This window comes from Arvicola amphibius, chromosome 18 (genome assembly GCF_903992535.2).
Source record: "Arvicola amphibius chromosome 18, mArvAmp1.2, whole genome shotgun sequence".
Taxonomy (NCBI): domain Eukaryota; kingdom Metazoa; phylum Chordata; class Mammalia; order Rodentia; family Cricetidae; genus Arvicola; species Arvicola amphibius.
The window spans coordinates 15,840,058-15,865,126 of record NC_052064.1 but is presented as its reverse complement, the minus strand read 5'-3'; positions in this window follow the sequence as shown (position 1 = coordinate 15,865,126).

Here is a 25,069-nt window from a genome sequence, read left to right as displayed (position 1 = left end):
GAGTTCAAGCTTCTAAAGTGTTACAGCAGGCGGTACACCAGACGTAGCCTTCCTGTTCTTTTAGGCACGTTTAAGTACAGTACAATTTGGGAAAGAGTTTCCTGCTATAGCACAGTTCCTGTGCACAAGGAGTCATGATTACAATGAAATTCTTCTGGAAGCACACATCCCTTCTTCCTCGAAGATGGGTTCTTGAGATAGGCTACGGGAATTATCCTAATGGCCCAAGGGAGGATCTGGCATGGTCTTGGTCATACAGACATTGCTGAGGTTATCTTGACTATCAACCACCTCAGGTCCTGTTTATGGGAGCCTGGAGGAAGCTGGTGGCTTAGAGATAGAGCAAGGATCACCTAGGCCGTTAGTCACTTTCATTCTCAGCCTCTGGGCAGAAAAAAGGTGACACATCTCTTTTATTGAGAGACAACCCAGCACATTTAACATTCTTGGTGCTATCTGGGAGTGCAAGTAAGCCTGTGCTCTCAACAGAGAAATGTATAAATCTCCAACCAAGTGTGTAAGATCTACAATGTAATTGTGCTAAACTTAATTTATTCCCTTGCAGGAAATATTGTATTTATTTTCCTCTATGGTTTCTTTGTCCAGCCCTGTGATCTCATCCTACTCCTTTTCCTTCTTGATCACAATCGAAGTGACTATTAGGGTAAACGCCTCCTTTGCAGTAAAGAATCGGAGACCCTCAGCCTTGTGGGAAACTGAGTACTCAAAGTTTATTATTTTTGTTATTGTTATTTTTTTATTTGGTACAAATCTAAAATACCTCAAATCTCCTTAGAGTCAGATACCTTGACAATAAAAGCATCTTAAATCCCCAGAGAATGGATTTACTCTGTTCTATTTCTGTATGTCCCAATAATCACACACTCAACATTCTTCTTGAGAAGTAGAGTTCCTGTTATTTTAGGTCATTGCATTTCAACAAGTTGTTTTTCCATCAGTTTAATGGTAACACTAACTGCCTGGTAAATTGAAGCTCATGCTCGTAGCTAGTGATTTCAGCTGTGGCTCCTCTGTTCCATCCTCACAGCATTCTCTCACCACCGTGTGGACCTGAAGACAGCCAGCTGTTCCGACGGGCGAAAGCCAGAAATTCAGTACTTTGTCCTATTTTATTATTGTTGAAAATGGCCTCTTCTTTCCTGAGCTAATTTCTTTGACTATCATGCCTCTGTAAATGTAGTTCACAATGGTATGCATATGTGAGCAATCGAATAGTATTTGGAAGAGGGCCATGAAGAAGAAATCAAGTTAGAGCACAGACCTCAGGAATAAAAAAGTAGCCCTCATAGAACAGGTCAGAGATCTAGCTTGCTTCTTTCTCACCAAGTGTGGTTTAAAAAAATAATAATAAGCTTTTGCATCTTACAACCCTGAGGAAGTTGCTCATTAGTGTATAGTGAGAGGCAACCTTATCTGTCTTTGGCATCCAGAACCATGGGAAAGAAAGTCTCTTGTGACACAGTTCATGGAGCGTTGTTAGAGCTGCACCAAGGGCATAGAATTTACTTTCTTTCTTTATTTTAATTAATTTGTTTTATATCCCAGTTTCAGTTTCCCCTCTCTCCTCTCCTCCCAGTCTCTCCACCCATCTACCTCTGTTCCCAACCCCTAATCCTCTCCTCCTCCATTTCTGTTTAGGAAAGGACATCTCTCCCATGAATATCAACAAAACATGGCATATCAAGTTACAGTAAGACTAAGCACCTCCCCATGTATTAAGGCTGAGCAAGGTCACCCTCTATAAGGAGTAGGCTCTCAAAAGTCAGTAAAGAGTCAGAGACAGACCCTGTCTCCCACTGCTCTGAGTTCCACAGAGGAGCAAGCTATATCATGCATAAGTTATGCAGGGGGCCTACGTCCATCCCATGCAGGCTCCCTGGTTGTCATTTCAGCCTCTGTGAGCCCCTATAAGCCCAGGTTAGCTGATTCTGTGAATTTTCTTATTTTAGCTATCATGTTTTTTTTTTCCTTTTCTATATGAAGTTGAGTATTGTTTTTTCAAGGTCTTTAAAGAGTGTGGTGAGATTTTAATGAGGATTGCATTGAATCTGTAGATTGCTTTTGGTAAGATGGCCATTTTTACTATGTTAATCCTATCGATCCATCAGCACGGGAGATCTTTCCATCTTCTGATCTCTTCTTCAGTTTCTTTCTTCAAAGACTCAAAGTTCTTATCATACGGGTCTTTCACTTGCTTGGTTAGAGTTATCCCAAGACATTTTATATATATGAGGCTATTGTAAAGGGTGCTGATTCCCTGATTTCGTTCTCAGCTTCTTTATTATTTGTTTATAGGAGGACTACCGATTTTTTGAGTTAATCTTGTATCCAGTCATTTGCCTAAGGGTGTTTCTCAGGTGTAGAAGTTCGCTTGTAGAATTTTTGGGGTCGTTTATTTATACTATCATATCATCTGTTAATAATGATACTTTGACTTTTTTCTATCCTTTTTGCATCCCCTTGATCTCCTTTTGTTGTCTTATTGCTCTAGCTAGAGCTTCAAGTACTATATTGAATAGGTATAGAGAGAGTGGACAACCTTGTCTTGTTTCTAATTTTATTGAAATGCTTTGAGTTTTATCCATTTAATTTGATGTTGTCTGTAGTGAGGAGCAGTGGGCTGTGTTCCTGCCGCCCAGCTCTCAATGGCCTGGCTAGCTTATGCCCTGAAATAATTACACGGAAACTGGATTTTTTTAAACACTGCTTGGCCCATTAGCTCTAGCTTCTTACTGGCTAATTCTCATATCTTGCTTTAACCCATATTTAGTAATCTGTGTAGCACCACGAGGTGGTGGCTTACTGGGAAAGATTCAGCATGTCTGACCTTGTGGCTGGATCCATGGTGTCTGTTTCAGAGAGGAGAGGCATGGCATCTGACTAACTTCCCTTCTTCCCAGCATTGTGTTCTGTCTACTCCACCTATCTATATCCTGCCCTATCAAAAAGCCATGGCAGTTTCTTTATTCACTAATGAGAGTCCTCCATCAGTTGTCAGTTGGCTTGCTGTATATTACATTTATTATGTTTAGGTATGTCTCTTGGATCCCTGGCTTCTATAAGGCTGTTATCAGGAAGGGGTGTTGGATTTTTGTCAAAGGCCTTTTCAGCATCTAATGAGAAAGATGATCATGAGGTTTTCTTCTTTTAGTTTATTTATATGGTGGATTATATTGACAAGGTTCATATGTTGAACCATCCCCACATCTCTGGGATGAAGTTGATTTGATCATGTTAGATGATCTTTTTGATATATTCTTGATTTCCTTTTTACCAGCGTTTTATTGAGCATATTTTCATCAATGTTCATGAGTAAAATTAGTCTGTAATTTTTCTTCTTTGTTGAGTCTTTTGTGTGGTTTGGGTATCAGGGTGACAATGCCCTTATAGAATTAGGCACTGTTCCTTCCATTTTTTATTTTGTGGAATAGTTTAAAGAGTTAGCTCTTCTTTGAGAGTTAGTTCTTCTCTAGTTCTTCTTTGAAAGCTTGGTAGAATTCTTTGCTAAAACAATCTGACCTATTACTCTTGATTTTTTCATAGTGTCCCAGATTTCCTGGATTTTTTGTATTATGAAATTTTTAGATTTAACATTTTTTTGACTGTTAAATTTATTTCCCCTATCGTGTCTTCAATACCTGAAATTCTCTCTTCCACCTTTTTTGTTCTGTTGGTGATAGTTGCATCTGTAGTTTCTGTTGACTTACCCAGATTTCCCATTACCTGGATTCCTTCCATTTGGGCTTTCTTTATTGCGTCTATTTCCATTTTCAGGGATTGAACTTTTTTCTTCACTTTTTTATTTTTGGTGTTTGTTCATTTGTATCTTGGATTTCTTGGCATTCTTTTAAGGAATTATGGATTTTCTCCATTTATTTGCCTTTTCCTTAGTTTCATTAAGGTATTTTCCTTTTATGGACCTCTATAATCTTCATAAAGTCAGTTTAAAGGTCATTTTTTTTTTTTTGCTCCAGCTCTGTTGGATTGTTCTGGTCTTGCTGTTAAACTATAGTTAGACTCTGGTGATGTAATATTGCCCTTTCTGCTAATGTCTGTGTTTCTACACTGATGTCTAGGTACCTAGAATTGGAATGATTATAGGTCTAGGTGTTGATTCCTGTGTTTGTCTTTGTTAAGCTGAGAAGGTCTTCTGCTCCTTGGTTTCTCTTTCCTTTCTGGTTTTCTGGCCTACATGGCCAAGGGTTCAGGTGATTAGTGAGTCTTCTGTTCCAGTAAGGTGTACCTTCTGGGATTTCTGGAGCCTGGTATCCCAAGAGCCAACTAGCCTCTGGCAAAGTTGAAGTCTTCTTCTGAAGTTGTAGTCTGTGATATGGAGCCCAGGGGAGTGTGTGTGGTTTGGTTTTTGTTGGGCAGTCTTAAAGGGGTTGAATGGACAGTGGACATTGTCTAACCTGGGGTACCAATGCGCACTCTAGCCTCTGGTAAAGCTGCTAGGGTTGTGGGCCTTAGTGTCAGAATTTCCTTTCAGGCAAGACTGATCTTTTTTCATCATTCAAGGTTAAGGTGAAGCTCATGGTTTCTAAAAGAATCAAAGACTTAGCTCGAAGAGAGGCTAGAAAATGCATGTTTATTTTCAGCCACTTCCATTTACCAGAAGCATGAAACCTAAAAATAAAAGCCTTTAAACACTTAATGTTGTAAACATTTATTATAGACTATGTAATAAATTCTGAAAGCAACCGTTTTTATTCTTCAGTTTCATTGAAATAACATTTTCTTCAAGTTTTCTAAAAATGAAGTCTCTATATCAGACATCATTTTCATGTTTTGTATTTCTATTTTTCAGTATTATTTTAAATATTTTCTTGGCTTTATTTCCTAATCTGTCAATTTGCATGTGAAAGACAGGAAATATTCTAATTGATCTATTTCTGTAAAACTTCAGACTTTTCAAGCAGCAAGTTCCTAGGGATAAACATACTTCTCTAGAAGTAGGTCCTTAGCCTCTTGCCCCCTCTCTCTTTACCACAGAGAACTGTATAGTAGCAATAGCAGTAACACTGATGTTGCACTGAACTACCAAAGCCAAGACAAGTGCTAGACCACACTGTGGCTCCAAGGGTTTGAAATGAAGGGAAATACGGGAAATCGTTTAAATGTGGTTGTTAAGTTATCTCACTCCCATTTATACTTAAATAACTGACAAGGCCCTAGACATGTTCAGAAGGGGGGCAGGGAGTTATTCTGTGTCTGAATTTGCCAAGACTTTTGGAATTTTGACTTTTTTTTTATGAGGCAGTGTTTATCTGTGTAGCCTTGGCTAATCTGGAAGTCACTCTATAGTCCAGGCTGATCTTTAACTCAGAGATGTACTTGCCTCTGCCTTCTAATTACTGGTATTAAAGGCATGCACTACCAATGGCAGGAAGCTATTGTGTTTTGACTGTGTTACTAGCATGAATGTTTTTAGATTCTGTCTTCTGGAGTGGAGTTCTCAAAAGTTCTCCCTCCTTTTGTATAGCAGTTCCTTTGTGCCTGCTCTGCCAAGCCTTTCTATAATGGCTACTTCTCAGTACATCAGGTTTCAAGCAGTGACACAGGACAGAGAGACAGAAGTTACACTGATGTGGGATTCCCCTCTGTACACCATGAATATGTTTTATTATCATTGATTTTTAAAGAGACTGTTTTGGCCAATGACTTAGTAAAGCCAGGTGGGAAATCTGAACAGAGATATAGAGAGAAAGTAGGCAGAGTCAGGGAGATGCCGTGTAGCTGCCAAAAGAGAAAAATGCCTGCCACCAGACAACCTTACCAGTAGTCCATAGCTTCGAGGTGATTCACAGATTTATAAAAATGGGTTAATTTAAGACGTAAGAATTAGCTAAAAATATGCATAAACTATTGGCTAAACAGTGTTGTAATTTATATAGTTTCTGTGTGATTATTCGGGTCTGAGCAGTCGGGAAATGAATGAGCAGTATCTGTGTACATGGCCCAGTCACAGTTGCAGTGACCCTTTGTTTCCCCAAGGACTCTTTGAATATAACTTAGTTACTGAAGGCTGGTATGGAATATAATTCACAGTTGACATTTACAAGGGGGACTACTAAAAATGGACTTAAACTTCTGAATTCTCTCGTTCTTAGTTGGCATAACCTTGTCTCCAGCATTATGATTTTCACACATTTAGTATCATTTACTTGGTTGTCAGTAAAGTTCTCTTTGCATTTTAACATTCTTCCTAGAGAAAGACTGATATTCTTTTAAACTATATATTAACATAGATTTACATTTGTTTATATATATATATATATACACAAATACATAAATTGATATAAATATATACACATTTTGCTTACGCATTGAAAATGAAAGTAAAATCTCAACATAGGTCTAGAGTGATTACTAAACCATAAACCTTAAATCCTAGATTGCTTCTAAAAGTAAAACTACTTTTCTAAGAAATATAACTATAAATATGTAAAGCAAAAATAAATAAATACAGTTATAGAGCAAGAAGTTCTATGACTCAGTTTGTAAAATATTAATAGCTTTAATATGTAGTTAGTTAATTCAAAATAGCAAGTTTTTATTATCGTTTAAAAATCTAATAAAAGGAAAATCCATTTTAACCTTGATCTGAGTAACATACACTGCACTGAGTTTTCCATTACATAATTAACTGCTTATCAAAACTGAGAACTTTTAATATATTTAAGGAAAGTATTTTATTCCTCTTTTCTGTTTTTACTCCTGACTTTATAATGTTTAACTTATGTGACATATTTTAATTGCATTATTTTTGTAGTGTAGGTAACTGAGACATGTATTTGGAGCCTATGAAAACTTTGGAAACCACTTTTATTATAGATTATAATTCTTCAGTGGTCTGGAATATTCTGTAGGAAATAAAAGTCCCCAGTCCTCTAGACTAGCAAAGTATATGGTGTTTTGCAAATTTAACTGCATGTATCATCTATTAAGAAAAAAACTACAAAGGCTAGTGTGAAAGTCTTTCTTGTTGACATTGCTCCTGAATAATAAGAAGTACAAAACATTAGTCATTGAGATGGCTTTGTATGTAAAAGTGTTTTCTGCTGAGCCTCATATTTTGAGGTCACTCCTCAGGAGAAACATGGTGAAAAGAGAAAAAGAACACCCAAAGTTGTCCTTTGACAACTGCCTGTGCTCTGTGACACACATGCATGATCACACACACGCACACATTCACACAAATAAATAAAGAAGCAAGAAAGAGTCAGTATCACTGTGGTAATAGAGTCTGGAGATCCACTTCAGTGAGCTTGGTGGTCAGCTACAACAGCATAGCAGGCCTCTCTACAAACCTTGAACGTGATACCAGCTTCTCTTTAATACATCAAGGGTGATTTTCAGTGGTCGAATCCGCTGAGTTTTATATCTCTGCTGTTGAAAGGGGGCCTATTCGCTGGGGGATTTCCTTTGCCTGTGTAAGTGTGGGCATGGCCCAGCAGTCAATGTTAATATTATTCTTCCAAGTGTTTCTAACGTATATAAACATAACCTTTTATTGACTCTTTTAAGAGTCTTAGTGGAAATCTTCTAGTTTGTGTAATAATAACTGATCTTTAGTGAGTACTGTGGGCAACTATTAAGCTAAATAAAGTGATTGCTTTTCTAATCTGGTCTTGTGCTGTTTAGTTAATATGTTCAAAACAAATCACATGCTGACACCATTGTTTGCTTCCTTCTTTTATGAGTCACATGAGAATATCAATGAATCTTGCAGTGCCCTTATAAAGTGGATCTTAGAACTGCATTATGTTTGAAATTCTGTGCAAATATCACAAATGTGAAGGAGAGAACAAAGTCGGAAAATGTTATTTTGATATTCCAATTGGCATAGCACGTTTTTCCGAGACTAGATGGAACATATTTCCCTTACGATTTTAAATTTATAATTAAAATCTAGGCTTTCCATGTTAGACCAAGGAAATATAAAATACTCAGTTTGGGAACTCATCCATCCCAGATACATTTCATGAATGATCGAGATATATATATTTGTGGGGTAAAAATCTGAGTGTGGAAATTTTAAGGGAAGAGTCTAGAAATACATCCTCACTATCACAGAAGATACAAAGTAGAGATATGAGTTGATCGAGAAACTAGGAAGCTTGGATCATGGACTGGAGTAAAAGATACCTGGGGGAAGGTTATAAATATGTTTGACACAGTTTGGAGGCATATACAGTAAAAGAAGAAGTTTACTAAGTAAACGCCACCTAAGCGGTGACATTTAACCCACCAAAGTAACAACAACGACAACAACAACAACAAAAATGGTGTAAAAGGCTCATGACATCTGAAATAGGGGTTCCTGCTCAGGGTTACCTAGAAAACTTGAGAATTAATTAATTCTCTTAATTAATATTACTCTGTCTTTCTCAAGCAGAAGAGCCTCGAGAAATCAACTTGCAGGTCTTTGGGAATCGTGATATATGTGTGAAAATCCTGCTCACTCTAGTGGTTTTACACTAAGTGATAACTTTGAAGCCTTTATCCTTCTCTAAACCCCAGGCCAGCCTTCTTGTTCTGTGCTTTACCACATATCAATCAACAGGACTGTGTCCCAAAATGAATTAGTTTTCTTCACATCTACATCTTGCCAAACTTCCTATTAACTTTTTAGAACTCAGGTGTTCTGCCTCTTTTATATGGTAATATTTTGAGGACAGTGTAGCCATTTTTCGGCCATTTCATTTACGTAGAAATCTTTGAATTATATAAACAGCAAAAAGAATTCTGAGTCTGTAAAAACCTAAAAGAAGTGGTTACTTTGGTGAAATAAAAACAAACTTTATTTCTATAGAAGATAATCATATTTTGTGGATACATATTCTGTGGTAAGATATGTAGGACAACAGCCAAAAAAGGAAGGTTAGTATATTCAGGGATGCTTCCTTCTTCCTTCCTTCCTTCCTTCCTTCCTTCCTTCCTTCCTTCCTCCCTCCCTCCCTCCCTCCTTCCTTCTTTCCCTCCCTCCTTCCTTCTTTCCCTCCCTCCCTCCCTTCTTTCCCTCCTTCCCTCCCTTCTTTTCTTTCTTTCTTTCTTTCTTTCTTTCTTTCTTTCTTTCTTTCTTTCTTTCTTTCTTTCTTTCTTTCTCTAGCATGTCTGTGGTGGCAACTGTCCCAACACAAGCTGGTTAACCAGAAAAACCAGGATCAAGTCTTTAGAACACATAGGCCACTGGCCTCTTCCAGGTTTCCAATGCCTGGACAAAGATCTCTTTTATTATCACTTAGGACAGGGCATGAGTTTTTCCTCTTCCTTTCTATGTCTCCGACTTTCACCTCTGAGATATATTTTATTTGTCTATTCATTTTATTTCTAGAGTCATAGTTATCATAACCCCTTTGAGCAATCTCCAATAATTGGGATGTATTTATATTCTCAAAACTTTCTAACTTCTGAATGTTTTTCTTGAAATCTGTTTCAATTGTATAACAAAAATAAAATAAAATTTTGTACCAACTGTCTTTACTCCTTTAAAAAGGGCCTGGCAAAAATTGTCCAGAGCATCCTTACCCTGGTCAGTACTGGATGTCCCATTCAGGTTAAACAACAGGGAAAATTCATTCTATCTGGGAAGCTATCCTCTTCCTAGCCAAGAAGGTAGATTTTCTACGCTTTTTAGAAAATAGTTTTCTAATTATGCAGGATACTGATCGAAAAGGAAACATTTATCAAAGAATTGGAGTAGGAACAGAGAGGGAAAGCCATTTTCTTTTCTAGCAGAAAAAAAGAGAACAAGTAGAAGTTTATGATTTCTCTGGGCAACCTATCGAAGGCAAAAGGATTTGGATCTCCAACAAAGGGGCCCAAGTTTTAAGGCAGGAGTTGGGGGTGGGAGGATCGCAGCAGAGAAAACCACTGGTCAATACACGGAAACTGGTTGTGTGGCTGGAGTCTTTCAATCACCAGTCAGACGGCCTGAGCTGTCACTTGGCCACAAGACAACAAAACATCCAATAGATTTCACAAAGAGTCTGGAATTTTTTTGTGCAAGAAGCATATTATATCCATTCTCACCTGAAAAACTCCCCTTGTGTCTTAGCGGCCACTGCCAGCTGCCATTGCCTGGGAACTGCATCTGGCATTGCCACAGCAACAACAGCAGCCACTGCTGTAGCTGCCATGGCCTCTTGAAGGGGGTACATTGCTGCTGACAGTCCCACAGGACCTGTGAGGCTTCAAGAAGTTTTACTCTTGCTGGCTGAGGTCCTTGTTTGGCTTACTACCTTCGAAATTTTAGATCTGCTTCTCAAAGCAACAGAACCAACAGAAATACAGAGATATATATTGTAAGACAATCAGAGGTGGCTACCACACATCCATTAACCAAGAGCGGATCAGGGGAGTCCCATGGCATCTTATACAGATCATAGACCCTGGATCAGAAGCAGTATTGACCTCTCCTCTGTGCCCTAAACAGAAGGAACCACAACCAAACTTACCTTCAGAGGTGACAGATCAAGCAAATTTTGAGTTTGTTCCCTTTTGCGGTGGAGGTGTCAGATTTCTCTGAGACATTAGGCAGAAATTAGTCATAAAAGGTTCTAGTGCCCTGGAACATCTCAGGTTATGCACCTCCCTAGAAATATCTTGAGTTGCTGCAAGGTCCTCCGAGACCCCTGGTATTTCAAGGTCTGGGTTCTGGGGATCTCACTGGGACCTCCAAAAAAGTTGTGAAGTATACACCAGTGTAGTGCACCATGCCCGTCTGCGTTCTATCCACTACCATACAATTCGTGAACCAGGAAAGGGGCTAGAGATTGAGACACACAGAGACACAGGTCATCCTTGAAACAGGAATGCCCCAAGAAAGCCCCCTTTAGTGTGTACCAGAGCCGCTTATATTGAGATCCTTAACTAATAGCCACGCCCCAGCCAAACCCACCAGAAACCACTCTCCTGCCATCAGGAACTTCTGAGGGTCTCGTGCTCAGAGCAGCTGTAGGCTGTCTCAGAGCAGAGGAAATCAAGTTGTTTACAAGAAATTCAGGATCTGCGGGTTCACTGCTCCCAACACACCAGAGTAAACCACTTGGCATTTAAGCCAATTCTTTATTTTTCAGCTGGAAACTGTATTGGGCATTCAGGACTCAAGGGCAGTCCTGAGCCCTTCTTAGGGTGGGATTGGAATCGTGAAGGCTATATCCTGGTCTGGCAAACCTCAGTTACCAAGAGCTGTTTGCCAGACACAAAACCACAGAATCCAAAAAGGCAAGGTTAGTATGTTTAGCAACTATCCCCAAACTATAAACTGGAAGGTGAGGTATTTGTTCTGTTTGTGGCAGATGTTGGGGCCCAGTTATTGGACTTCAAGGCTGAATGTGCTTTCATCCTCTTCTCAGTCGTGCTAAGGTTTGGGGACTTACTAAGGACCCGTGACAAGTGCTGGTGTTTTTCTCCCTAGCAAGAACAACAGACACGTGACCACTCCGGATAAGCAGATAGCTTTCAAGCCAGACTTCCTTCTTCAGAGAATTTTCTAAACCCATCCGTTTCCTTCCCAAACTATTAAAGGCTAAATTTGAAATGTTTACCTGACCGTATTTTCCCATGTTACCAAAAAGATACAGTTGAGTCTAAGACTTTCTCTTCTAGTGAGAAAATGGCTGTGAGAGGTGTGAAAAGATGGTTTCTGATCAGGGACTGGCGATGAAAATAGGAATATAACGCAGATTCGCTGCTCATGTTCTTGAAGTTATTTATCCCTCTTGTGGATTTTGTTATTATTGAGAAAAAGACTCAAGAGTGAGACCAGTATTATGGGCATCTGTCTGCAGTGGGCCCACGGCTATGTGTCTGTGGGCACCTGTCAGGAGTAGAGCCAGGGCTATGTGTCTGTGGGTACCTGTCAGCAGTGTTCCCAGGGCTCTGTCTCTGTGGGTACCTGTCTTGAATGGGCCCAGGGCTATGTGTCTGTGGGCACCTGCCAGCAGTGGGCCCAGTGGTACATGTCTGTGGGCACCTGTCAGCAGTGGTTCCAGGGCTATGTGTCTGTGGACACCTGTCAGGAGTGGGCCCAGGACTATGTGTTTGTGGGTACCTGTCAGGAGTAGGGCCAGGGCTCTGTGTCTGTGGGTACCTGTCTTGAATGGGCCCAGGACTATGTGTCTGTGGGAACCTGTCTTGAATGGGCCCAAGGCTATGTGTCTGTGGGCACCTGTCAGGAGTGGTCCCAGGGCTCTGTGTCTGTGGGTACCTGTCAGCAGTAGTCCCAGGGCTGTGTGTCTGGGCTCACCTGTCTTGAATGGACCCAGGACCACATGTCTGTGGGCACCTGCCAGCAGTGGGCCCAGGGCTACGTGTCTGTGGGCACCTGTCAGCAGTGGTCCCAGGACTACATGTCTGTGGGCACCTGCCAGCAGTGGGCCCAGTGGTACATGTCTGTGGGCACCTGTCAGCAGTGGTCCCAGGGCTATGTGTCTGTGGACACCTGTCAGGAGTGGGCCCAGGACTATGTGTCTGTGGGTACCTGTCAGGAGTAGAGCCAGGGCTATGTGTCTGTGGGTACCTGTCAGCAGTGTTCCCAGGGCTCTGTGTCTGTGGGTACCTGTCTTGAATGGGCCCAGGGCTATGTGTCTGTGGGAACCTGTCTTGAGTGGGTCCAGGACTATGTGTCTGTGGGCCCCTGTCAGGAGTGGGCCCAGGGATATGTTTCTGTGGGCACCTGTCAGGAGTGGGCCCGGGGCTATGTGTCTGAGCATCTGGGAGCAACTTTGAGAGTGGTCTAAAACCTACGTTGCCACTCTCCCTGTGGAGTAAATTCCCTACTTTTACTAATTACTAACACCTTTACTAATTACAAAGATTGTGCCAAGTTCCCATATATGTCTACGTCATTGCTCTGGTTTCCTTGTAAACTGCAAAGTGATTAAAGAAGGTAGTCATATATTCCTGGGGGAATCATGCGGAGCCCAACTCTGTGCCCCACACTCTCTGGAAAAATACTGTTGTATGTATGATGCCGGATTTCTGCCTCTGCAGGGTGAGAAAACGCAGAAGTGATAAACTGAGGTTTGTCTTTGCTCTGTCTTATCATCCCATTATCTGGTAAAAAAAAAAAAAAACAAAAAACAAACAAACAAACAAAAAACTCTCTTTATCACCAAAGGAATGAGGAAGCCATGGAGAATGAAAGTAATAGGTTTGATTTTCCTGAAGACTGGAATGCAGAGTTTTATTTTGTTATGGCTTTGAAAGCTGTCCTTAAACAAAGAAAAACAGAGTTCCTCAAGAGTGAGCTTGGTGGTCCAGCTCGGGTGCCTCACTGAATTTCTAGTGATATGAAAAGGATGACTGACGCCTTTGCCTGTCTGTCTCAAGCTCCTGGTGCCTAGACTGCCATTTGCAGTGTGTGTTATGACGTGAACCCGGGTCGTCACTGCATGTAGTGCAGTACTCAGTGGTTTTACTTTCACGACTATATTTTTCGTGCTATTATTTTTTATCTCAAGTTGTCTGTTCTCTTGATTACCATGATATAATCTGTTATTTTTTTTCCTGCTTCTCCTTTTTTTTTTTTTCTCTCCTTTCTTGGATTTCCTCCTGTAATGAATACGGCCGCTCTCATTGTGGATCGTAGGCTGTTTACTGCTCCCTTTCACTCCAGTGGCTTCAATGTCTACCCTGGAAGAATTTCTCTTCTATATGTCTCTGCCTCAGAACTCACTCTGAGTTTCAGACCTCACATCCCAGTGCGCACAGGCACACCAGATTTAGTATTAGCATGCTTCCATATTCCCAGACGCCCTTCATAAGTTGCCCCCAATTCTATTCCTGCAAACACTGCATAGCAGTTTGCTTTTCTGTATCTCCACCATCCCAGTTCTTGCTCAAACTACAATATTCATCCCACAATACTGTATTCACCAATATCCCGAGTTCCCTGGATCTGTTCTCTCTTATCCTGCTCGTGCAGTTTTTACATGGCACCAGAGTTACTTGTAGAACTGTATATGTTATCACACGTCTCCACAGCTAGAGCCCTGAATGGCTGCTGATGGCCTGAAACTGACTCCTTCGTTAGCATCATTTCTTCACAGTCTCTAACTTTGTCTCCCCTTCCCTACTGATTTCACATTTATCTTCTTCCTTCCCCCCCATCATTGAAGTTTCTGTTGATTTGTTGAGCACTCCATTTCTTCCTTTTCAGTCTTGAGGCTGTAATCTCCTGTCTTCGCCTTTATCACAGATTATGTGATTAATGTTGACCTCTCTGTCAGGACTCAGAACTGTGGACAGTGCTTAAGAAAGTCTGATGCATCGTTCTAAGTCAGGCTACTTGACTCAACACCACCAAAGCCTCTAGTTCCATTTCTGAGACATTTATTAGATTTCATATTATTTCTTTTGTGGTTATATTTTCATACCTTTCTATTAAGATTTAAAGTCACAGATCAAAAGACAAGCAATGACTCTTGTTCATCATTATACACCTAATTACTTCTGTTTAATAAATTTTCAGAATTTAGTACTTACTGAATGAATGCTTGAAAGAATGTATGATATACTATGAGTCGAAGAAAATGAAATGACCAGTATTTAGAAGCTAATTAGTGTGGCAGACCATAAAGGAACCTAAAAACCTAAAGAACTGGCAATGAGTATCCCAGTCGTTTATAAACACTGCTTGGGACTGAGGACAAAACACACTTCTCGTTCTTCTCAGAAAATATGCAGCTTGCTTGGTTGCTTCCTTCCTTCCTTCCTTCCTTCCTTCCTTCCTTCCTTCCTTCCTTCCTTCCTTCCTTCCTTCCTTCCTTCCTTTCTTCCTTCCTTCCTTCCTTTTTAATTCTTTACATATATTACATCTGGACCATGAATTCCCCTCCCTCCATTAGTTCCCTCCCTCCCCACCTGCCCTCTCCCCCAGAGCCACTCCTCCTCCTTTTCCCTTAAAAGAAAGAGAGCAGGCTCCCAGGATTATCAACCGGACACGGTGTAAGGTATCACAGTAGGGTCAGGCACAAACCCTGTATCCAGGCTAGATGAGACAACTCAGTAGGAGGGAAAGCAATCCCAGGAGCAGGCAGAACAGTCAGAAACACCTCTCACTCCTGCTGCTGGGAGTCCCACAAGAACATCCAGCTGCAAAATCATAATCTGAAACAGAGGATCTAATGCAGACCCACACAGCTCCCTAATTGTTGCTTCAGTCTCCATGAGCCCTACTTAGCTGACTCTTGCAGTAAGAAAGTAAGCAAAACTTCCCCATTAAAATGATTCTTAAAAACAAACCACTTTTAAATATACTCCGTTATTTTTTTCCCTCCTCCCTACCCTAGCTATGCAAACCTATTTAGTTGGCCCGCTATTCATCACTGTTTTGGATTTTTAATTGGTGACATTCATTAAGAAGTTATTGGAGTGTGTTAATCCTGGTCTATTCTTATGTAAATTGTTATTTATTACCCACTTTATGTATAATTGGATAAAATATGAGTTCACACTGAAAATTAAAAATTAAGAAAAAGTTCAGTTACTTCTTTGCTAACTTTATAATACGTTTTAATCAACTTAGAGGAATGTTGCATATAACAATGCTTAATAATAAAGTTTTAATTGCTATTCATCATAGTTGTGGGAGTTATAGTGTATTAGATGTATGACTATATTTCTGCATATTTCTAATTAAATCTTTATGAAAACCACATGAGAAAAGCAGGGTAAGATTTCAAAAAAACACAGCAATGTTTTCTGAGTCCAGATATTATTTTTCTCCAAAATATATCCAATCAGAAGAACTGTCATCACTTTTTAGCATAATTTCATAGAAAATCATTTATATTCAAATAAGACAATAAGCCCATTATAATATAAGTGAATGGGATAGAAATATTTTAGAATATGGAAGTAAATGTTTATTCTAGGGATCATTAATTTTATATCATCTTAGGTATAAAGTGTTTTCTCAGAGCTCTAGTCAGTACAAGCAAGAATGATTCACAAGTCTCATGAGAAAACACTCTGGATATAACAGATTACTTCTGCAAAGAGAAAATGAGGAAATATCAAAATAGTTCCTAATTTTCATTGTATTTCCCCCCTTTAGAAGCAAATGTAGGAAAAACATTCATTTAAGATGGGTACAAAACAACGAGGAAGAAACATTTTGAGTTCACCTCATTTGCTTCCAGTTTACATTCTTTCCCCATATTTGGTAACCTTCAGATTTAACTATTAGAAAAACATCTTACAGAAATGAGAAAGAAGCAATAAGAAATGATGATCGAATCCTGAAGCTGAGGCAGACTCCCTGCGTCCCGAAATTGCTGTGCCATTTAATTTTCGAATGGAGGAATCTATTGCTTCTCTCAGGGCTGTTATCTTTTCTCTTTTGCTCTTCTTTTTCTGCTCTTGCTGTTTTGTCCTTTACGCTGGTTCATGTTCACCGGTTGTGTAGCCTGTGTGCTCCACCTGCCATGTCTCATGAAATGATGCTGTCATTAGACGCTGCAGCTGCCTCCTCACCCAGCATCCACCACACCTAGACGGCGAGAGAAGAGCTTCATCTCAGACTGTGCGGTACGATGGTCCTTCAATCTTGAGGTTTCTATGGAATTATGTCACCATCTTATGCCAGAAGAATCATCCAGGGAGTTAAGTGGCAAACTCTTTTAGGTGCTTTTTTTTTCTTTTTCATATTGCAAATATTTACTCACCAGTCAAAAAGAAAAACAAAAAAACAGGAGAACGGGACTACAGGGAAACATAAAACCATCCCACACTAGGTTCATGTCCACGGCTTTTTGTTGGAAACATGTTGAGTGAGTTGGACTTCAGATTGGGTACCTCATTGCTTCTTGTAAACTAAATCGAGCCAACCTTATGACGAGATCATTGTAGCAGTGCTTGGTGTCTGTAACGGTTTTGTCTACCAGGCTGGTTCTCTGGCTAGTACAGTTATTCTTTGAAGCTGTCTGAAGAGCAGAAATCTCAGATACGGAACTGTAAAGATGATTTGATCTATAGACATGTTGATGATGATCACAGATTAGCATCTGATCTTAAAAACTGTGTATAGTGGTAGAGGGCAGCTGAGGAATTTTAAGTATCAAGTTTTATATTCCGGTACAGATTAAGATAGACAGACAAAAAAAAATATCAAAACACATGAATTGAAAAACATGGGGTGGGGACAAAGACTAATGTTGAAGGAGCTGTACTATGCTGTCCAGACTCAAGACAGTTACTCTCTTAATATTCATCTGCTAAAATAGTCTTAACTTTCAGAGTCTCCTGAGTGGGAAAACAATATATATACATAGTTTCTTGTTTATTTATTTTTCAAGGCAAGGTTTCTTTGTGTGTAGCCTTGATTGTCTTGGAACTCACTCTATGGACCAGGCTGGCCTTGAATTTACAGAGATCCCCCAACCTCTGCCTCCCGAGTGTTAGGATTAAAGTTGTGTGTCAACACAGCTCAGCCAAATTACACATATTTAAATTTGAAACATTTATTTCTGCTTATGTGAACGAACTGCCCAACACTGTTCTTTGAATAAATTTGTACAAAAATATATATCCACATAATCTCATTTCAGTTTTTATAAGGTAGTGGCTAAAGTTCATGCATTTTTAGCAACGGGTTCCTAGAAATAACGCTTAAATGAGGATTATAATGGTGCCTCTTAGGCACCAACTAGTTTGAACTGGTCAATAAGGCCATTCCAATATTCTGTAGTAACTGACGAGCTCGCGCTAACGCGTTCATTCAGTCATTGCACATTGTACTCTGTAGTCATTTGTCACAGAAAACGTTTGATTTAGAAAATCCTATTCCTTTGTTGGGAAGAGGAAACGGAGGCTGAAGAGATGAAATAGGTCCTGGCTGGATGCCTCTGCAGCACGTGGCTGAGCCTGGCTCCACAGAGGCTTTTGCTTTTGGCTTTGACCTCGATGCTGTACTGCCAGAAGATCGGAATGTGGTGAAGACGGAATTCTCCCGTGACTGGGGACACGGTTGTCCCTTTCGCTTCTTTCTCTCATTAATAAAATACTTTACAAACTAACTCAACGGGAAGCTCCCGGATAACCTGATGAGAACAGCGTAGACAACCTGTAAATCCGGGCAGCAGTCAGCAGGAGGGGAGAAAAAGTCTTGCTTTTTAAGCCGGGTATGAAGCGCAGAGGAGCAGGAGAAAGCCCAGCCGATGCAAGCTGACGAGGGCTCTGCATTCAGCGGAACCTGAATGAAGATTCCTGTGTCCCAGGCCTTGGAGACAGGCTAGTAAGGAAAAACTCTTCCAAGACTGGAAGGTGGGCTATTGAACTGAGGATCAAGCCCCCAAAAGTTCTGGACTGTGTGTTCCTACATTTAGAGGACATTTACATAAAGCCGGTCTCTCCCAAGTCTATATAAGGTGACCCTTTCTCTACACTGTGTTCACTAGTAGAGGCCGAGGTAAATGAAGGCTTCCAGTCTTCCCTGCGCAAACTGGATTCTTATTGCTAATTTTCATCTTTCAGTACAGGGCTCATTCGCTGGCTGATTGGTTAGTGTCAAGTACGCAACACAAAGAGGAGACCCATAGATGCACTTTCTGTTTCACTGAATCTCGGAAGCTTAATTTTATGTTCGAGTTTGCAGTAAACTCGAGGAAAAAGCTCTTTTTGAAAGAGCGGTAACTCGTTTAGATTTTCTTATGCTCTGTCTTTGAGAGGCACATGGTGGCTCTTCAATCCACTTGTATCTGAGTCCACTCAACCTCACCATTAACCACAAAGGAAACGCAGTCTGGTGTATTTTTTTTCTTCTCTTTAATTTTTACATTAAATTATAATCGGATATAAATACACTGAAAGCTAATTATTTTAAGTATAGGTAAATGGCTATGAGATTTAATTAAATTCTCAAACTTCACTAATTTTTGTCTATATTATAGATCGTAATCTGAGATTTTTTTAAAGAATCTTAATGCTTTCACTGTATTTAATTAGTTATTTCAGTCCATAACTTGTGTTTATGTATACCTCTCACTTTTAATAAATATTTAATAAATATCGTAGTTTCTGACAGTTCACCTCTCTCACTAATAAATACGAGAATTCTGAGGTTGAGCCCATAGAGATTCATCCTGAAAGCACACTCACAGGTTTCTATGAAGGCTGATTTGTGAGGTTCTTTTTGTACATTCTCGCTCTCTTGTGTTCTTCCTTTGCCCCGCCCTTCTTTCCACTGACTACCTGGCCACGTACGATACAATTCACAAAAGGCCATTGCCTCTCTTGGGAGACAAACGCTTTCAGTGCCAGCCTGATGGCTGTGTCAATACTGATTGGTCCAGGAGAAGGGACCAAGGGAAGGCGGCTCTATCAGAAGCTGCGGCTGAATGGGGTCTGTGTAATCGGTCAGCAGATGTTGCAAGTAAATCATTGAGATGTCTGCTGTCGGCCACCTGAGCTTTTCTCAGTTGCCACCGAGTAGCTATAAATTATCAGGAGTGCTGAAAAGTCTGTCAACCATGTCCCGTGCCTGCAGTGACCAGGCTTTCATCTTTCCTTAGATAAACAAAATAAAAATCTATCTTAATGGCTTAGTCGTTTGCAGGCCCTATGCTATTCTTTAGCTTACAAAGCAAATGGAGGCAACCTTGATAGGAAATGAAATTGTATGTTTGCTAGAAATGTTGCTATCCTTATTCAAAATAATACTTAAATGATTGAAATATTTCTTTAAAAAGTCAGATTACTGGCCTAAACAATATATATTATTTATTTAACAATTTAAGCATTGCTTATCCAAATAAAATAAAACCTATGTTTATCAATTAAAAGGATACAATGCAGTTTGTTCATGCTGTTCCCTAAGTTTTACTCAACTGTCAAGGGTTTCTTAGGTGGATTTCTACTACACAGCATCAACAGTGCCCTTCTCCCACCTTCTTTAGATGGTTCTGAGTTTGGTTTGAACTTTTACTATCAAGACACAGCTGTGTTTTTACTCCTATAAGTCAGCTTAATGTATTACAGCCGTAAAACACCTCTAATGGATGGAATCTGCTTCCTAAGACATTATCTGCGAGCTCAGCGTTGGACTTTGCTTACCAGGCGCTATGGCTGTCACTCACCCCAGCCCCTCCCCCCTCCACTCTCTTTCCTAACTGTCTTAGACCTGTTCTGCTGATATTAGTCTCGAAAGCCCAATAATGATAATCTATTTTGGATGCAGGGGGAGAAAGCCGTTTCTGACACTGCATTTCCCTACGATCGGTCTGGTTTCTGTTTAGACTTAGATTCTTCTTTTCTGCTCTCATATTCCCTTCCTCTCTTTAACTTTTTGAAAGTACGAATTAAATATTTCTAACTTCCATTGAACTCCTGTTTTGGATAGTGAGGGCAATTCCAATTTCAATATTCATTACTTTTGGAGTTCCAACTGAATGGTTTCTGTTTATCACTCAACACCTCCACCCCTGATTATAGTGTGATTGCTTGCTTTCCTGATTTCTAATCTCAAGTTTGTATGTCTGTGATACACTAAGCGGGTCTGAACATAGAAGGGATCTCACATTACGCTGTGTTTTCTAAAGCGTATGCTAAGGTGCTTCACAAAGATTTTATAATTATCATGGCTATTGTGTTTTGGCACAGAGATTGTTGTGGGGCTGAGCAAAAATAAGGCACTTAGAAGAGCCAGTGAGCTGAAGCAAGAAGTATTTTTGCCTTAGAAATTATTGAGAAGTAACTGGGAGGTGATGATCAGAGCTGAGAGCGTCTCAGGTTGTGACCTCAGTTGGTGTCTCAGGCAATGACCACGGAGACACGTAGCTGAGATGGAATGGAGAGATCAAGGACAGGAAGAGATTAAGGAAGTGGAAGTCACCTAAGTGGAAGTGAGATCTTTTGGGATATTCAGGTTACACGGAAACAGAGCACGAGAGCCGTTTGGGCAGGAGTAAAAAAAAAAAAAAAAAAAAAAAAAACAGGGCATAGGTGAGCGTCTTTGTAGAATGATTAATGGTTACCAAGAGATACTTTGTTTCTCAGGTTCCAGAAAAGAAGTTTAAATGATTTGGGGTAAAATAAGGTTTTTTTTTTTTCTTCATTTTGTGTGATTCTGGAGAAACCAGGAGTGGAGTTTGTGTAAGAAAGAAGAAACAGAAGAGAACAATGAATGTATTCTCACAATGTGTTCAAGAAAGGCAAGCGAATAGTCTGGTACCTGGGTCTGGCCACCAAGAGTCTGGGAAACATGACTCGGAGAGCTAAGCTGCTGCGACCCACTGACCCTTGAAATCTGGGTGCAGGCCATGATGGCCAGCTTTGAAATAAAACGTAGCAGACTTAAAAATGCTTAAATGCCCAGGTAAAAACATAATAGAATGGGGTGGAATCTTTTTAAGTCACATCCATTCACATTTTGACTAATACAGGATAACAGGAGTCGGAGAAGACCTGGAAAATAAAGGTTTCAGAAATGCAAAAGTTGGAGGAGAGTTTTGGAGATCCCAGTGTTGGAAAAGAGGTGAACTGTGGGTGATGGATTGCCCTCGAGAGTCTGGGAGCTGCTCAGTTCACGTATCTTTTGGTCTATATCTCTCTGGGTACATGTTATTGTTTGCCTAAAATCAAGCTTCTTAATTTTTAAATATGCTTTTCCCCATGAGAAAAGTTTATGCATACGTGTTTTCCTAACTGCTTCCAAGCCCACAGAACCGATCGACTGATACACAATATCAATGTAGTCATAGCCTTGGAAGGCCTCAGGCCATTCTAGTATCTGAGCTTCCTTATTTGCTTTTTTTGATTTATTATCATTTTTATTCACATGTATATTTGTAAGTGTGAGTGTGTGTGTGTGTGTGTGTGTGAGAGAGAGAGAGAGAGAGAGAGAGAGAGAGAGAGAGAGAGAGAGAGAGAGAGAGAGAGAGAGAGCAGGTGCAGGTACTCATGGACGGCATAAGGTGTCAGGATTGATCTTACAGGAAGCTGTGAGTCATCAGAGAGAGAGAGCTGAGATCCTAACTCAGGTCCTCTAAAAGAGCAGGAAGTTCCCTTAAGTACTGAACCACCTCTCCTATATGTAAATTTTTGTATGTTTTTTTAAACTCCACTTTGGAACCAAGTCCATCCAAGTACCAGGGCTGTCTAATGACCTCCATTTCTATATGACACATTTCCCTGTCTGGTAATCATTTTATTTCAACTGTATTTCCTTACTCAGGGTAAGCTATTCTCTAACCATATTTCTTTATATATTTCTAGAGTGTTCTGGAAATATGGATCCTGATAAAAATCCTTGCCCTCAATGTGATTTCCCCCCCTATATTTGGTAAGGATTTCCCAGCAGAATTTCCAAAGCAATTAATTCCTTATTAGTTGTGTTGATTCCTGCCCATTTAAGCCAGTTTCCATTCTTCTTGGGGGCCCAGGGACATGTTAAATGGTTTGGTTTCATCCTGGTCTAATCCTTAGTAGTAAAACATGATCCAGCAACAGCTGGTTAAATGATTCGGCCTCCTGGTACGCATTTCAGTTTTTTTTCTAGGATCATAAATCTGCATCAATTTATAGGAAATGTTCTCTTTTCACGCCAGAAGTGGAGGGGGAATAGGATAAAAAAAGAAACAGAAAGGCAAATACAATGATTGCATGTTATTGGTCCTTTTTTTTTAAATGTACGAACAAATTCCAGAAACAGTGCTCTGTTATCCCCTTTTACCTGAACATTATAAATATATGTTTACTTTTATTAAATAAAATGGTTCTGCGTTATGCAATCTTACATATTTCTGAATGTTAGTGTATGTACACAAATATATCTGGAATGTCCCTCAAAGATGTCAAACAATTATATGAAAATATTTATACAAAATATCAGTATATGTTCCACTTACTAAGTATATATGCACCTATTTGTATATGCGTGAGAATTTCTAGGCATGTTATATACGCACATGCATGTTATATACACACACACATCCACACATACATATAGTTTGTATTCTGGGGCTGCCATAACAAATTACTATAGAATAGGTGGCTTATACAACAGACATTTAATATTTCACAATTGTTGTAAAGACGAAGGAGCAGCCAAACTTAGTAAATAGGCTTGGTTCAACTGCAGACCTGTCATTGCATGAAAGAAAAATGTTTTCTCACTACGTCTTCACTTCGCTTTATCCTTGCATGTTCTCTGTTCTCATAAAGGCACAGCACTTCATATTAGTCATCCAACTCAGGGCTTTATCTGGGGAATTTTGAATGCAAAAGTTCCCATAGGGAGTGGTACCATTAGGTAGTGTGGCCTTGTTGGAGTAGGTATGGCCTGTTGAAGGAACTGTGGCACTGGGGATGGACTTGAGGTCTCAGAAGCCTGAGTTAAGCCCAGTATCTCTTTCCCTTCCCGCTGCCTACCAATCAAGATGTCGAACTCTTGGCTCTTTCTCCAGTAGCATGTCGTTCTGTGGGCCACCATAATTCCCTGCAAGATAATGAACTACACCTCTGAACTGTAAGTCAGCCACAATTAAATGCTTTCTTTTATAAGAATTGTTATGGTAATGGTGTCTCTTCACAGCAATAGAAACCCTAACTAAGACATTATCTAATTTTCATTATCCACTTTAAGGTGATTTTCTTTAAATATCATCACACTGGGAGTTAATGCTTCAATGTAAACTTGGGGTAGAACACATGCAGTCCATGATGACTTGTTCATTCATTTACTCGCTCATTGAAAGCTTGGCTGCATAGTTATCTGACTTATTGAGCCTATAAGTGGTAGGATGATAATATCATATATAACACTCATAATTTGTTTATTTCTTGAATATGCATTAAATGTTCATTAGAAAAGCTATCTGTTGGAAAGATGAAAGTGGATATTATTTACTGGAAGCTATGTTATGATTATTCTAATATGATATACAGCTAATCTTTCCTAAGGTGCTCAAAGGTAGGAATTAAAGGGGAACCCAGGGATAGTGGAACAAGTTCACCAGGAAGGTACACGCTTATCTACTTTGTTGCTGAGCATTTGGTTAGAAACATTAGTGAAGACATGGATAATTGTATATTAGGATGTGCCTTGAATCTGTTATGACTCTTTTGGTTCTTGGGTTTCATTTTCTCTAAAAAACAAAACAAAACAAAACAACACCAAAGCTGCATTCTGAAAGCAAATAACTTCTTCTGTCTCGTTCTTTAAAAAAAAATCACGTAAATGAAACATTCATATGTCAACATAAAGTGTTAAACTTGATCTATGCTGAGAATGTCTATAGCTGATTTCACTTAAATTACATCTGAAGCAGCATCAATCCCTCCTTCACTCACAGCTCGGAACTATTATGTATTGCCTCCAGACTTGTTTATGCAAAATGTCGCCACACTGCCCACATTAAATAGCAATTTTCTAGTTTTCCTCTCTCTGACACATTGTAATTCTGTGACTTGAAGGTCAAGTTTGAGAAATCTTTCTAGTTTTTTAGTGCAATAGGGGCATACTATGGATATTACATGCCATATTGATTTCTACAATTATTTGATATTTTTGTCAATCTAAATAATGTCTCAGTAAGTACCGTGACTATTATTGTAGCATGTTCTAGTTCACTGTTGACTTTACTGCTGATAGGCGCAGGCTTAGGAGTAGAGCTACTGTGTTCTACTATGTCATACTATGTTTAGAAAATTGCATTTTTCTGCCATTCCAGTGCTGGAAAATATATTTGCCAGTAATATTTAGCAAACGTAAATGTAGTCACACCAGTGTTTTAAAATAACCAGCACCTTCTCTCTCATTAATGCTGTATTAGTATTGTTTCGGGGTTTGCCCTCAATGCATTAAAAAAGGTAGCCGGCAATCTATTATTCATTTCTATGATAGGCTATTTTCATAGATTTATTATCAGTTTATTCTTGCATAGTAAAATTATATGTTAAAACTACTTTCTAATTTGAGTCTTGGCACTTTCTATATAATAAATGCAAACATTGTCTATGTATGTATCTTCTGTCATCTCGTTAAGCTGTTTATGTGCTATATTCTAGTCTGTCAACTTTTCTGTAGAGTCATGGATACGCA